Here is a 15174-nt window from a genome sequence, read left to right on the forward strand (position 1 = left end):
ACTTGGAGCACTTGCACATTTATTTATTTGATTTATGCGTCAATGTAAATGGTACAATTCTTTATTGCACCAGATGGTGCTTGAGGATAATGTGAAACCATTTGTCAACTGAAAGTGAACCTTGCAACATGACTGTGATCATTTACATACCAGTAAATCCATCAAGGAATGCCTGTAAAGAAAGAAATGGAGAGTTCTGGAATGGCAAGTCAAAGCCTGGATCTGAATTCCATCAAGATGTTGTGGGGAGGGGGGTTTGAAATGGTCTATGTATGTAAGATACCCCTCAGATATCACACAACTGAAAGAATTCTGCATTTTCACATAACTATATTATGTATCTACCAATAATTAATGCAGGATGGATCTTTATATTACAAACATCATTGTGTTAATGATAACCTTAGTTAGGAATCATAATTTGTGCAGTTCTTCATATATTATCATATAATAATTAAATAGCTGCATAGGAATGGATGACTGAATAATCTCATATCGACATGCATTCATGTACTTTAATAGTTTGTTGAATGATAATGGTTACCTGAAATATTTAAGGAGGACTAAAACAGTGATTAATATAAAGAGCTTAAAGATTATTTCCATTCTGAAAAGAAAAGAAGGTAAACAACAACTTTTCGACTGTAAAGCCTTCATCTGGTGTGTAAATGAGAAGCAAAGAAAAGGTAACACATATAGGAGACGAAGGAGGGAACAAAGTCAGAGCAGATGGAAGAATAAAAGGTTAGAGGTGAGAAAAAGCTGCCATTACAGAAAATGAAGGGAGATTAAAAAGTTAGTTGGACATTAAGACCAGATGAAATATGTGATTCCTAGTGTGAGACCATTGGTTGAACTGTTTTTCTTAGAAAAGTGTCTTTGAAGCTCTGTGAAGGAACACAAACCGAGAGATCAGTGCGGCTATGATCAAGGGATATGAAGTGTTGAACAACAGGCTTTATAAGGTCTTTAATTTTAACAGCTTGAACGTGCTTCCTGATTTCCTCTGCAAGCCGTCTCCCTCTGTCACCTAAGTAGATGGTTGGACACGTCCTTCAAAAAATTAAGTAAATAAAATTTTTAGACTGACAAGATGCCTTTTGTTTAATATTGGATTTACCAGAGGGACCAGATACAAGGATATTGTTGGTGACATAATTGCAACTGACATGGTGGCTCCTGTTGCAGTTCAAAGTACCTGTTGGAGAATGTGGCTCTCCTCTATGTACAGTAGTGAGCTGCAAATGAGAAATTTGTGTAGGATGGTGGTCAACAGCAGGAGATCAAGAGAGGATTAGGAAAAAAGGCTCCTAAAGAAGGATCAGTCTGCAAGAGAGAAAGAGAGAGAGTGTTATGGTGGAATGGGAGGACCAGTGAATGCGGGTTTCATCATTGGGGTTCCTCTTAGAGTGAAAGTTAGGAGGTCTACTCCTGGACTGATTGAGGGCCCTGTTCACAGTTTGAGAAGGATATCCTCTTTTAATAAAAAAATTAATAATATAGAAGTTATTTATAATTATTGCATATAATATAATATACTGTATATACTCATGTATAAGTCGGGTCTTGAAACCTGAAAAATTGATCATAAAATCAGACCCCATCTTATACGTCCGCTCAAAAATACGACACTTAATTTATTTTTTTTTACATCTTCTTGCTTCCTCCAATCTCGCTTCAGTTTCTCAGACACATCGAATTTTGTTGCAGCAGCGCAGTTACCAATTTCACAACTTCAACGACTTTTAATTTAAAACCAGCTTCATATTTTCTTCTGATTGAATGCTCCATCGTAGATAAGGGATGCTCTTACAATAAATGTGTATGAGGGTGTGAGATGCAAAAAACCCAAAACAGTGCAAACGTCACTTCGGAATAGTTCGGGTATTAACGTGTGGGTCACGTAGGTACAATACATAGAAAAAAAAGGCAGTGTGTTCCATGGTTACTCTCTCAGGTGGGTGTTAGCATATCAAAATTTCTTGGACCAATAGTGTGAGTTTTCCGCATTCAACTTATATGACTGACATTATAAACTACCAGAAATTATATGGTAAAATCAAGCCCCAACTTATATGCGGGAGAACTTAAAAGGCGGTATAAACGGTAATATAATGTTGTTATTATGAAACATACTACTGTAAGCAAATTAATTTAATTGGGAAGAAATGACAGTAATATAAACTTACTTTCACACACTCATGTTGCTGTTGAAAAGACTATAAAAGGAACTAACAAGACAAAATGTGTCGTTTGTTACTGTCACCTAAAAACTCACTGTTCTTTACAGCAATGAAGAACATGAATGAATCATTTCTGTGTTGTCTTCAGCTAATGGCGCCCATGGCTCCAATCTTTGATACTTTGCAATGTATCTTATGACAAGATTAGATTACATAATACATTTCTGCCTCAGTACGTAAGTACACATCCTAAAGACTTTACAGTGTAGGTATAAAATTGGGTTGGTCTCTAATGTTATCAAAAGGTTTTGGTTATATGTTTTGAAAGGCAAAGAATTTGACTATTACATTAACGGTGTTATCAGCCACAACAATAGGCATCTGATTCAATGACATTCGATGTTACCTTGTGACTTGATGTATCTGGCAGTGAATGCTGTTTTGTTGTTCATTAGTTTGTGTGTTCTGAGTTGTATGTAACAGTTTGGTTAGTTTGAATTTTTTATTGTATCTAACTGTATAATCCCACATTAACTATAGTATTTTGCATTGTTGGTTGAAATTAGGTTGTTTGAAAGATGTCTTTTCAGAATTCTCATGGTATTTGGTTTATTTCTGACTGCCCTTTTTTACAGAACCTGGTATAACAGTGAGGATGCCAATAGAAGAATATATGGACAGCAAAACCGATGCAGTTGAAAAACGGAAGCAGGTACCTATAAAAACAGTGGAAATGCATAAACTCTTGGAAATTGTATTAAAGTTAAAACAAATAAAATCCTATAGTTATTCTGCTAACTTGGAAGCTAAGAAACAAATAACCAGGGAAGTTTCAGAAATGTCGAACTATGTTTCAACTTTCAGGTCAGAAAGATTCTAAATATTTTGCTAAATATTTTGGTTAAATGATGCTGTCTTTCAAAGTGAGATAAGTTCTAGCAAACAAATCACATTTGAAAAAAATACACAGCCAAATTAAGCTGATGGTTTACTGCTGAAATAATAAGTGAAATGCATTCATTAGCATGATTTGTTGTGAGAGCTTCAAAAGGAGCCATTCTATTCCAAACACTTTTCCAGATTTTAATCCATTTTAAAATCTGCATTAAAAATAAGTACAGGTTGAGTATCCATAATATGAGATTCCAAAATCCTCCAAAATCTGAAAGTTTCTGAGCACTGACATGATGCCACCTGTGTTCCATTTAAATTTTTTTTTCACTGCTGAATGGATGTGAACAACATATGTGCAGATTCCAAAAGGATTTATTCATTCTGAGCCTTGGCTACCGTGAAGTGCAATGGAGCTAGGACCCATGATTGCTAACTGTGGGGGTCTCCCATGAATCAGCAAGTGTCATAAAACATCATCACTCAATCAACAGTGCAGGAATTTTGGGAGCGATACGCTAACACCTACCCAATGCGTTAATGGATGTCACTGCTTTAGTTTAACAAAAGCATCTTCATTCTCCCCAGGTGCCCTTTTTTAGCAAGATGAGTGCAGTAAATTGTTCCAATTACATTAGGAAAACTGGACATTGCTGCAAAATGACTTTATGTTGGCAAAAACATGTTTTATGTATGTACACGCACAACACGAAACTTAATGTAATGTCTCGTTGATTGGTTAATAGCTTCCAGGACAGCAGACATGATGAAGTGAAGGCTGGCTGAGATATTTCCAGCCTATCAGCCAGTTACCTGAGCACCAAAAAAGTTCTTTTGTGCAAATACACAGCATTGGCCCTCTTAAAAGAGAACCAAAATAGAGTGCATACATCATATTTATCACGTTTTAGGTTCAATATGTTTGTCACCTCAACACACGTTATAATAATGGCTTGGTAATATGAATTTATTATATGTGTGAGTCATCGTTGCCGAATTTCCCTACTTGATCAAGGGTGTCCCCAAGACATCTCATTGTGTATATGTAAATGAATCCAAACTACTTGTTTCTGATGAGGGATACTCGGCCTGTATCACTGCCTGCGACTTTCAATAATATAGCAATAAAATGTCTATAGACACTTACATGTTCTAGACAGGACTGGCAGCATTCCTAAGTTAACTATTTCAGGAATTTAATGGAATTCAGTTTTTTACATTTATTCAAATGACCCAATTATTTTCTGGGTAAATATTAAAGGATCTGCGGTGGGTTGGCACCCTGCCCAGGATTGTTTCCTGCCTTGTGCCCTGTGTTGGCTGGGATTGGCTCCAGCAGACCCCCGTGACCCTGTGTTTGGATTCAGCGGGTTGGAAAATGGATGGATATTAAAGGATATGTTCAGTGTTTTTCAAAAAGAAGTTATTTCTTCACAATCATGTCATATATTAATTTTTCAAATAAAATTGTGTTCTGATGTGAGGCATTTTTAATAAATTTTAAAAGTACCTTGTCTATTCTTGCAGTTTATAATAGGGCTGAAGGATATGAGGGTCCAAACATGAAAAATAAGGCTTGACCAAATGTGTCTATTTTTCAAGGCAGGAATGATATCAGATAATAATCTACATCTTGAGATTGTAAAAATATTGTAAAACAGTATATCTTTGTTGCTTTAGAAAGGAATAAAAATGTAAGCAAACCATTTTTAGGTTTCTGTAATTTTAAAATGAAAGTAATCTCTTCACCAGAACTCTCTGATCATCTCTCCCTCCACGGCAGTGTGTGAAAGGCAAGAAATGTGCACCTGCCCATCACGCATTTGCACTCATGCACAATCCCGTTCACGCTAACCTGGAATTGCCATTTCAAATTATCTTTATGACTCTGTGTATGTGTTAGAGAGATCACTACACAAAGTCTGGGAGGAAGGCAAACTCCACACAGTCAATTACTGAGTGCACAATTCAAACCTGTGATACTAAAGATCTGTGAAGCAGCACTAGTAATGATTGTTGGTCAACATAAGAGCTACTCATCTACACCATATTCAATTTTCTAGTAAACAACATTTCCATTGTTAATATTCTACAGCTCTACATTTCAGCCTGCTTCTCTAGCAGCTACAGTGAAAATACTCACTTTCAGTATAATAATAATAATAATAATAATAATTCATTACATGATGGCATGCTAGGAGCTGTAGTTGGTGTCAATAATGGGCGATCAGAAACACATTTTCTTTTCCTCTTCAGCTGTAATTAGTTGTCCATGGAGAAATGAGTGTGTCAAACTCGCAATTCTACTTTTAGTAGGTCTTCCATTTGACTGGCCATAACTTTAAGGTATTATGTTACTACAAGGAAGCAAAAGGAAACTTTTTTTGAACTAGATGTTTGCGTCCTGGATATGCGTATTTTGTAACCATTTCTTCGAATGACAAATTTGTTCTGAACAGCTTTAGGCACGTGTTTAGTTTTGTGCTGATCAATTTACTTATTTATGTCTAAACTGCACCCACAATTGCGACTGTAAGTAAACAAGTGAACAGGAAATATATTCTTAACTCAAGAAAAACAGTTCCAAGAATCTGTGATAAAATAATTATTTCTAGTTTTCTTTCTTTATCACAAGGATGCCTTATAAATGCAGAAGGCATGTTTTCTTAAATTGAAACCTTTGCTGCTTTAAAGTGTTTGTATTTGGCAAGTTTTAAAGCATTTTCATCCTCCTATGGATCCCGATACCCTACAACTCCATTGTGATCTGCATGAATTAACAAGACATTGTTATAATTTATAAAAAATGTTTCACTTAAGAACACAATGTTATGTAGCAAATTAATAGATACCATGATTGTGCAGAAATAGTTTTGACTTGAAAAATACTAAACTTAAGCTTTAAACATACATGACAGTCCCAGGTTGGTACCAAATCAAAAGGATGGAATCCTGAAGGTGCATAAAAGATATGTGCCTAATAACATGTGAAATGTTTTCAATTTGTTTATAATCACAATTCTGCACCTCTCTCTACTATAAGTAATTTGGAATTAAATAACTTCATTTTTTAGGGTTTTTCAAAGCTGCATAACAATTCTCTTCTCAGATTGTTGGAAGAGCTCCTCTGTTTCAAAGACTATCCATTCTCTAGATGTTTGTCGAATTTCTTATGACAAAGAAGCAAAAATTAACTCCAGCACTTATTAAGCAGAATTATATGTCATGGCCTAATTCTCTTATGATTGGTTTACTCACATTCTGGCATTGCTGTTATTGTGTTTGCAAAGCTATTCTAAAATCTTCAGTTTGGCTTAGACAGTTGTTATTGCCCTTTTTGGTGAACACAATGTTAAATTTCTTGAGAGTCATATTAATCATTAACTAGGGAAACTGATGGGTTTACTTTAAATAGCTTAGTTTTAGTTGTCATTAACATCAAAAGTAAACTTCCAATTTTGTCTTTTCAGTTGACTGGCTATTTTATTGTGGTTCCTAAAACATAAATCCCTCATTTCAATGTGCAGACTATTTCCTCTAGATCCACAATTATATGCCATCTTCTTGCCATCCGTGTGCTCTGGACTGATAAACACACACACACACGCACGCACACACACACACACACAAACATTATCACTTAGCTTAACTCAACTACCTCAAAACATTGAGATTAGACTGACTAATCAACACAAGCTTAAACACACTGACCTACACTACCAAACTATCGTACACACCAACCTGTAAATGCTTTCTTTTTTTGCACAATATCCATTACTGGTTTACTTTTTGCACTAACTTCTTTACTTCCTAATTTTTTTGCTGCTAAACTAAGGAATGTTTACTGTTTCTCCACTACCTCAACTCATCACCACAACACCATATTATTATGTTACGTTTGTGTTTTTTGTCGCACTGTCACTTGTTGCTTTTGTTTGCACATTGCACGTGCACTTTGTTGTCTGCTGTCTGGTTAAAAAAGTCTTCCTTAGATAGTTAGTTAGTTTTTGTTGATTTATGCTGTAATTCATGTTAGGTAATTCATGTTAGGTAATTTATGTTAGGTCAATCTGTCTTGTCTCTGCTAGCCAGCTAACTAGGCCTCTTAGTTAGCTAGTTTAGTTTTTCTGTTAATTTATGTTGTAAATTTATGTTGCATGTAGCACCTTGGTCCTGGGGGAACGTTGTTTCGTTTCACTGTGTACTAACTGTATATGGTTGAAGTGACAATAAAGCCTACTTGAACTCTTATTCTGCACTCAGGAACTAACCTAGATAACAATCTTAACTGGAATACTAATACAAAAAAAATATTTCTAAATGCAACCAGTGCTTATTTCTCCTCCATAAACTCAAACTATTTAAAGTAGACAAGGACCTCATGTTGTTCTTTAATCGCAGTCTGATCCAGTCTGTGATCACTTTCAGTTTCATTGCCTGGTTTAATAGTCTGACAAACCAAAACTCAAAAAAGCTCCAGCAGATTGTGAAGTATGCAGCTGAAGTTATTGGGGCTGATGTAGATGACTTGACTAGTGTGTGTCAGAGGGCAATGTTAAAGAAACTGGAAATGATGACAGACATCCATTAAATATAGAACCAAAGTTCAGTAAATCAGGAAGGATAGTCGCTTTGAAAACCCACACAAATTCCTTTCTTCCTTGTGCCATACAACTTTTCAATAAGAAACTTCGGAGATAATGATTAAGGTTTTGATACAGTATATATCCTGTAACCTTTTTTTTTGGTGTAAATATGTATTATCTAATTGCCTTACCTTAACCTGTCTTGTTCTATTTGTTTGTTTTATTTCATTCTGTCTGTTATTAGATGGAACTAAGAAGGCAAATTTCATGTTTTCTTGTGTAAACATGACTAAATATAGCAACCTTAAACCATAAACCTTACCCCCAACCTACCCCCCCCTGAAAGGAGCTAAGAGATAACAGCTACTTTGACCCTTCTGTTTAGGAGAAATCCCTCTTCTTATCTTTCCCTGGAATGGCACAATAGAACAACAAGGCAATCAGGAGGGCAGGTTTTGACATTTGATTCTGTTATTGTAGTCTTTAACATTTTTAATATGTCAAAATGGGAAGCCACACAAATCATTGTGACAATCCCACGATACCACCTGAATGATTAACAGGTTTCACAGAAAATGTTAACTGAAGCACCCAGCGTGCAATGGGATTCAAGTGTTTCTCAGCTTTTGTGGATATGCCGCTGTAGCTCAGATACCCTCGTGACATGAAGGTCTCTTGGTGACTCTGTTCTTCCTGCTGCTTCCATAATCAGCAGCATTGTCTGAAGTTGTAAAGCTGGTTGGAGGTGTACACTTGTCTGCATTTGTGGTATTATTTGTGAGCTGCCCATGTTCGTGCTTCTGACATTTAAAATCAGGTAGTAATCACCATTTCGTTATCATGTTTGGTGCTTGTGTAATTAAGTAGGCATGCACAATGAGCAGCTCTCTCCTTACAAACAATTCAAAATAGTTCTTATCTTATCAAAGTACCCAAAAGGTCAATTCACACCTTAAAATTAAATTAGCAGAGAGAGAGATCTTACATCTTTCTGGACCTACTTAATATAGATTTATCATTTTAATACTGTTAACATATAAAAGCTGGAGTGAAGAGTATCTGAAATACATTGTGATGGAAACCAGGGCATTAGCGAGCTCTAAGCCCCCAAACACAATCACACCAAGAATCCTGGATTCAAATAAAGGATGGTTTATTCACCAATTCCTCCTCAAAGTAACAAAAGCACTCAATATTCAGGTTTTCTTTCTCCACAACACCTCTCTTCTTAGTCTTCATTATACCATCATACTGCCCTCCTCCAGTCAAGTGTTGCTCTACATCCTCCCAGCTCCGACTCGCCTGGATTAGGGAGTGCGGTCCCTTTTATTACAGACCTGGGAGTACTTCCGGTGCCAGGGTGATTGCCTGATGGAAGCACTTACGGGTCACATGGAAGTACCATAAATTGGGGAGCGCATCTCCCTACAACGGCTCCTTGCAGCTCCCATGGTCCCCAGTATAGCTGTATTGCTAGACTACGTCTTCCAGCATTCCCTGCTGGTTCCTGAATGGGCACCTTCATGGAGGGCTGCTGCCATCTATCTTCTGGGGGGACCTCTTCCACTTCTAGTGGGCTGTCCGTCCATTTGTTCTAGCCATTTCTTCCACGTCTGGTTCTTCTCTCTTCCCTGGTCAGGATGCCTGTCTGCCTTCGAGGAGCCTCCCATCCGTGTAAGAAACCATTCCCTCTTCTGGTTGCAATGCCGGTCCAGCCCATGTGATATCTACAACATTCTTAATGATACATTCCGCAACACTGGCATAGGGTGAACACTGAAACTGTTCAGTCATAAGTTTATGACACGGTGTGTTATTATCACTTGAAAAAGTCATTCAGTTAATTAATTAGTAAGATCTGGTACTAATTAATCATCTCCAGAATGCTATTTTTAAAGTGTTTATTAAATTTTTCACTTTCAGAAGAAGAAAGACAAGAAGAAGTATTCATGGTTGAATCGGCTGATGGGTAAAAATGCAGAGAACCATCCGGTAATTTCCTCTCTTTTTAGTTTCTCTGTGTAGGTGGTGTTTTTAGCTCTTAAAGTAGGAAGGCTTCTGCTAGACTAACAAACACTGCTGTGTTTTTAAAGGGTGGCAGTTGTACAATATATAAATTGTATGTCTCTGCTTTTGCACACCATGGTGACATATTTTCTAAGTCTCGTGGTACTTGTATTTAATGAGAAGCAGCTTTTTGTAGCTTGCAAGCACATTCAGCAATCACTCCTAACGTTTGATACATGGTGATGGAAAATGTGTATTTAAAGAAAAACAAAAAAAGAGTAAAAGATGGGGAGATTAAAAGGTTAAAGTGAGCTGGCAAAAATTATCATCATTAGTCAGGCTAACCGATGGCAAGACGTTTTTCATCAAAACGTCAACAAGGAGCAAGAATCTGGGACAAAAAGGATTCCAAAAGTCAAAATAAAAACTTAATATGAAGACCTCAACAACGAAAACTAAATGCACATTAGGATTGTTCTTAAATTATCCAAAAGCTTTAATGATGATTCCTGTGTGCAAAACGGGCATGACATCACGACAGTGAAACATCCTGGTACATAAGTGACAACAGGCTCTGAAACTGTTAGCAAAATGACAGAGGCTGTGAAACCACAAGAGAAAATGATGAATCAAAATGTCAGCGGAAAGACATCATTGTTATAGCAATAAAATTTAATAAACTGATTTACCAGTCAATCTACATCCCTACCCTTCTATTGTCATGACCTTAGGATAATGACCACAAGAATGAGCTTTTTCCACGAACTGGCTGGGCTCTCCCTTAGTGAAAAGCACAGACCTCTGGGAGAGGCTTGGAGGAAACGCTGCTGACCCTCTATACCGGGATGAGCCAACTGAAGTGGTTTGGCCATCTGATACAAATGCTTCCTGGATGCCTCCCTATGAAGGTTTTTCAGGCACGACCAACTTGGAGGAAGACCTAGAACTCACTGGGAGGATTATATCTCCCAGATGGCCTGGGAACCCCTTGGGATCCCACAGTATGACTTGGTAAGTGTGGTTTAGGAAGGGGACATGTGGGCCATATTGCTAAGACGTTTCTCCCATGAGCCAGTTTCGAATAAGTGGTGGAAAAATGAATGAATGAATGAAAAAACAAATAGAAAACAATCAGCAATGATGGAATGGTGACAACTACTGTACCTAATGGCTGGCTTTCTTCTCAGATACAGCAATGTATTCTTCAGCATTTCCTGGGGTAAGTGCACTCATATGAGGTGTGAAACGTCATTAGTTTCATACAGATGACTGAGATGTCAAAGGTTAATCTAGCATAAGGAGAATTTAAGAAACCCACTACTCCTCCGTCTTAATTAAGATAGCTACATGGAACAGTAGTGTAAAGTCAATAATGAAAATCATTACAGTTTAAATGGAGATTGGATTGTGCTTTGTCATATAGTAATACAAAAGGATTTAGTGAAGAGAATATTCCAAGTGTAGCTGCAAAAGATGACAACAATGGGCTTACATATCCATATGCAGTGCATGAAATCTGACGGAATGTGAAAATTTCTGAAAACCCTGTCTCAAAAAAGTAATAGTTGAATTAAATTCTATTAAATTGAATAGATTAATTAGAACAACTGTAACGAGAACAGGCAATTCAGCCCACCAAACTGGTCTATATTTTTCACCTAACATTTTCAAAATGACATCAACACGAGAGCTGAAAGTCCCCAAAGTCCTACTCTAAGTTCAAGTGTGCCTGAAATAATCAAACATTAGTTGCAAACTAAAATGTTTACAGAAAGAAGGAAGTAATTCACATACAGTATGCAATACAAAAAAGAGCACAATGAGATAAAAGTACAGAAACAGATGTACTGTACTTTCGAAGTCTTATTTTTTCTTATTATAATTATATGTCTACACAAAGAAATTAAAAATCCAAATTCATGCATTACATTGAAGAACCCCAAATCAAAACACAAAACCAAATCCTCAACCAAACTGAACAACAGTTCCTTTACAAACACTATTCTAATAACATGCAGAGAAAGCGAGAAAAGAAGTGAAATGATTAAATCCATAAGAAATGAAATCTTAAATTCAAAAACAAAAACCTGAACAATCATTTTCTTGAAAAGAGAAGACTTGCTATTTCATAAAATAACCCATAATGAACTTTTAAATGGGAGACACCTAAGAGTAAGTAGGCCACTAACAGAAACAGAAACTCAAAGCTTCAGCAGGTAGACTTGGGGCTTAAAGAGGCATTAAATAGGAGTCTGGGTACACCTGCATTAGGTCCTGTGTGTGTAATGACATTTGTATTATCGTAGTCTTTCCCTCTACTTGCCCTGTTTTCTTCAAGGGTAAGTGTACTCGTCAAGTTTGTTTTCGGGTTGGTCTACTGTTGCACTTTAAGATGAACACACACATACATAGCTATACGCATGCACACAGACCCTAAACACAACAGTGCCCCATGAATGACACACACACGCTGATTAACCTCTAGCACTTTAAACCACACAAGTGCTTTAGGCACTTCAAGAGACTTACTTAACGGCACGAACAACATATAAGGTTTTAATGATATCTCAGACCTAAATATTACTTTTGGTCTACAAGAATACATTTAAACATACAAAGGCTCAGCACTCTTGACTATAGGCCATTTATCAGCCAAGAATACCTTACTTTATGTACTGTTCCCTACTATGGGGTGGAGCTCTCACCTGCAGCCTTAATAAATCTCACAGCACAGAGGCAATGGCAAACCTCTGGCTGCACCAGGTGCTCAAAGAAATCTACCTTATTATTTCAATCACTCTAAAAACATTAAGACAAAGCATAGAAAGTTAAAAGCAGCATGGTATTTATTACAGGAATAATAATAATACCACTGGAACAAAGAATAATAGAAAATAAGACTGATAGAAAAGTCTGGTCATACGTGTCTTTGTTTTCTTCTCTGACATCGCTCTTTCGTCGTCGCTGTTTCTCTTCTGACGTTGCTTTCAAATGAGGCATATTTTTTTATAAAGTTTTATGCTGTGGTTTCACAACACATGATTGTTGCATGCACCTGATTGGCTGGCCAACAATATGATGGATGAATTTTGCTCAAACTCTTTAATCTATCTTTTCCCAGATAATAATTTTTTTTTGATGTTGCCTAAAACATTGCCATGTCCTCCTTTCCCAGGCTGTAAACCAAATTGTTGTCCCAGATGTCCATCCATAAAGTAATCAATATCCTGAGGTATCGGCTCAGTCTTCCTTTCCCAGGCTATAAAACCAATTTAGCACTATGCTGTGAACAACTGTTATAAAAGTGAAGTGTAAGGGAAGAGGATATGCCTTTTTATTATAATGCCTATACAAGTGTCCTACATCTGAATTCATCTTGTTGGGATTGAGCAAAATATAATAATAAAAATATAGAGAATAATTTGTAGATTTTATACGCCATAACAGCATCACTCACATCTTCTACAACTCTGTGATGGCCAGTGCGATTTCCTACACTGTGGTATGCTGGGCTGGTAACATCACTTCAAGAGAGGCCCACCAAATAAACAAGCTAATTTAAATGGCAGGCTCAGTTATAGGAAGAACTCTCAGCCCCCTAGAGGTCATAGCATAGGAGAGAGTTAAAACAAAACTGAATGCCATTATGAACAGTGCTGCACATCCTCTCTCTGACCACTAACACTGAGGACTTTCTGTCAGTGAATTATTCAGCAAAAGTGTATGAAGAATTGCTATGGGGGCTCCTTTATACCAACAGCAATACATCTGCATAAAGCCTCACTGTCACTGGGACTGCCAAATCCGGGTGTTTTCTTTCTTGTTTGTCATTTGGGTGTGTGTTCAGACCAGTGTATAGTGTGTGTGTATGTGTGTGCATTTATTTATTTAATAATCTGTAAAAACTCAAATGCCCCCTGGGAACAAAGAAAATTCTTTCTATCATGTATAATGTCTCTCTTCATGGTATAGACTCAACCAAATGTGCAGGTTACTGTTATAGGAAATTATCAATGAATTTGGGGATGAATAGTGATTTATCTGAACTGTATGTAAGGCAAGGAATATTTGTACACAAGGCTTATCCCTAACATTTCTTTTTTTTTTTTGTTTCTCAGATGAAGAAGTCTCAAAAAAGATCATAAAACTAATATTTGGCAAAAGAGAACATTCAGCTCAACTTGGCTTCTCTGTTTTGTGTTCCTCCGTTTGAAAGACAGAGATTTGGTATTTGCCAGAGTGCTAGTTTGGGTAACTGATTAAATATGTTAACAATGTAAAAAAAGTGTTTTATACAATTTGTATAAAATTTCTTCTTTTAGCACCTTTCTGTTGTCCCTGCATTATTTTGTGAAATGTTCACAAAATAATGATATTTAACCAGCTGAGGTGGGCACGTGTCACGTCTCTTCTCAGATCACTGCATTGGCTCCCTGTTCCAGCATACATAAAGTTAAAATGCTTGATGCTTGCCTAGAGAGTAGTCAATGGGACAGCATCCATATATGCAGAGACATTTGTGAGGTCCTGTGCTCCTTCTTTCCACTGATGAATGGCATCTGGTGGCATCAAATCTCAGTCCTGACTCTCTTCATATGCAGTTGAATTACTGTATATACTCACATATAAGTCGGGTCTTCAAACCCGAAAAATCAATCATAAAATCAGACCACAACTTGTACGCCTTTTCAAAAATGCCACACTTACATTTTTTTTTTTTACATCTCCTTGCCTCCAATCTCGCATCAGTTTCTCAGACGTATTGAATTTTGTTGCAGCAGTGCAGTTACCAATTTGTTTTGCTATTTCAATGATGTTTAATTTAAAACCAGCTTCATATTTTCTTCTGATCGAACGCTCCATCGTAGATAAGGGGTGCTCTTATGATAAAAGTGTATGAGGGTGTGAGATACAAAAAACACAAAACAGTGCAAACATTGCTTCGGAACAGTCCGGGTATTACTGTGTGGTCATGTAGGCACAATAGAGAGAGAGAGGGAGAAGGAGGTTGGTTAGGAGCATGTGCTGATACAGTGCATTGCCGCACCTACATAGAAAAAAAAGGCAGTGTGATCCGTGGTTACTCTCTCAGGTGGGCGTTGGAATATCATAATCCCTTGTACCAATGGCATGAGTTTTCCCGGATTCGACTTATACGACCGACATTATAAAATTCCAGAAATTATACTGTAAAAATCAATTCCCGACTTATCCGTGAGTATATACGGTAGATGCCCACCTCCTTTCAAAATTCTGCCTCCTTCAGTGTGTTTAAGTAGCGTTTAAAGACTCTCTTGCTCTGTGAACTTCTGTCTAACTGATATTAATTGTTAGGTTTTTGTAATCTAGGACTTGTAACTACTCGCTTATATTTTGTTCTGAGCTATTCACTTGTGATCATCAATTTTGTAACCTTGTCGTGTAACACTTGTTCCCAAACAGTCCCCGAGACTGATGTTTACTCGATTATGTTTACTTTTTTGTAAGTTGCTTTGGATACAAGTGTC

The sequence above is a fragment of the Erpetoichthys calabaricus genome, chromosome 7 (assembly GCF_900747795.2).
Source record: "Erpetoichthys calabaricus chromosome 7, fErpCal1.3, whole genome shotgun sequence".
NCBI lineage: Eukaryota > Metazoa > Chordata > Cladistia > Polypteriformes > Polypteridae > Erpetoichthys > Erpetoichthys calabaricus.